We start from the raw sequence: 2451 nt of genomic DNA, 5'->3' as shown, positions 1-2451 counted from the left end.
AGAAAAAGACTTACCTGGTGGTGGTGGACTACTTCTCACGGTATATTGAGGTGGCACACCTTAACGTCGCATCAGCAGGCACAGTTGTGGCGGCGTTGAAAGAGGTATTTGGTCGACATGGGATTCCGGAGACTGTTATCTCAGATAATGGGCCTCAATACAGCAGTGATTTATTCCGAGACTTTTCTAAGGAGTATGGATTTTCACACATTACAAGCAGCCCAGGATATCCGCAGGCTAATGGAGAAGCAGAACGGGCTGTGGCCACGGTGAAAAGCTTGTGGAAAGGAGGTGAGGACAAACTACAAGCGTTGATGGCTTACAGGGCTACACCACTGGAATGTGGTTATTCTCCTTCACAACTCCTCATGGGCCGACAGCTACGCACAACAGTACCGCAGCTCCCAGTGTCACTACAACCCTGCTGGCCCAATATCAGAAGATTAAGGAAGCGAGAGAAAAAGGCAAAGGACAACCAGCAACGCAACTACAACATGCATCACAGGGCCAGGCCTTTGCAGCCATGTCTGCCGGGTCAGAAGATATGGCTCCCAAGAGAACAGAGACACAGGACAGTGGTGCAACACGCAGAGACACCCAGGTCGTACATCATAAATACAGATGAAGGACAGATTAGGAGGAATAGAGGACATATGCGCATTGTACATAACCCACAAATCTAAGTACCACCTACCACATGCACAGAGGACACGGAAACAAGCGGTTCTAACAAACATGCACACTTAAGCTACCGCACAAGAAGTAGTAGCAACACAAACATGACCAACACGCCATATGTGACAGCTTCTGGGAGAGTCTCACGACCCCCGGTTCGTTTGGACTTGTAGGAAAAAAAAGAGAAAGAGGAATGGAAAGCAAAAAGCTAAAGTTTGAGAACATGTGTTATTTTTTGTTAATGTTAAGAAAAAGCAGGACGTATATAAGTTGGGGGGGTTGTTACTTGAGAGAGGAGGTGTTGAATAAGCAGAACTAGTGTTCGGGTGTGTTTTGCGGGGAACCTGTACGGGGGAACACCAGAGGTTCTAATAATAAAGTAACGTGCAACGTGTTCAGTTCTAACCCGAGTTGTCTCATGATTGTGAATATAAACCCTTCAGGGGTATTTACTTAACAGAAACCACACATACTTCAATTTTTCATCTTGCATTTGTTGTTACAGCTTAAATAAATATTTATTAGTTGTTATATAACTTGTCAATGCAACTTATTTAACTTAGTTTGATGCAAAATGTCAAATTCTCTAACACGACAAAAATCTACTAGAGGAGGCTACAAAACACTGCAACCAGTTGAGCCAGCCGCATCCGCCTCTGCTCAGCTTAACACATCTAATTTTGAAGAAGCTCCCCTAGATGCCACTCTGCTTCAGACCATGGATGACTCTTAGGAACATATATCTGGGAAAATCAATGCCCTATCCATGAGTCCACATTGTGAAATTGCATCTGAAATCGACCAAAATCATTCCACCTACTTTGTCACTATCTTCAACAGAAGCAAATTTTGTAAGCTTTGTCACAGCTAGATGCTTAACACTAGAAGTCCCAGAGAGGGGTCAATGGACCTTTCTACCTTTACAACCCAGAGATGGGTCGATTGACCAGTAGGATTTTAGCTAAAATCCTGTCTTAAGCTGCGAACAGCTTCTTTTGTTTGTAGACGAGTCAATTACTGGCACACCCCAGGAGGGCGCATACTTAGGGGAGACACTGTAGACTCTTGAAACCGGACTGTCAACTTTTGCCCAAAGCTTGGCTTGAGACACTGCTTGGTCCCCTGAGTATGAGATTGGAGTAGACCTCAAACAGATTCAGAAAGGTTTTCCTGCATTCTGGTATATTTCAAATAATTAAAAATATATTTGATATGATATATGATATATACCTCCTCGACACATTTGTGTGCTTTTAGAAGAAAAAAAAAAGATAATCATTGTGGGCCTTCAATAAAAAAGCAAACAATTTAGAATGATATGACAAAATGATGAATTCATATTTTTTTTAAAAATCACTTTAAAAGGTCCAGCTCTCCTCTTTTCATACAAATGAAAAAATACAAATTTTTCAGAATTTTTGACCAATTTTTCAAACTTTCTAACCCAATGTTCATGTACCTTATGTCCAAAAAGCCCAAGCAATGAACAATTTTGAATATTTAAAATGAACATTTTTTGATTGTGGTGGTACAGGCAGGGTCTGTGAGTAAAATGTCCAGAAGCATTAGTGTCTAAGTCAAGAGGGCATAAATGTCAACATGACAAAGATATAAAAGAACAACTGTGAATTTTTTCCAATGCTTTTTATTTTTGTCATAAAAAAAACAACAAAACAGTTAAAATAATGCAAGTAATGAAACAATTTCACAAATATTTACACAAGGCTACAGTGGCATGCCCTTGTGTGAATGGCTTTTCTGCTCTTTCAGCAGTCC

The sequence above is a fragment of the Melanotaenia boesemani genome, chromosome 7, assembly GCF_017639745.1.
Source record: "Melanotaenia boesemani isolate fMelBoe1 chromosome 7, fMelBoe1.pri, whole genome shotgun sequence".
NCBI lineage: Eukaryota > Metazoa > Chordata > Actinopteri > Atheriniformes > Melanotaeniidae > Melanotaenia > Melanotaenia boesemani.
The sequence above is the reverse complement of the archived record's forward strand: the minus strand, read 5'-3'. Positions refer to the sequence as shown.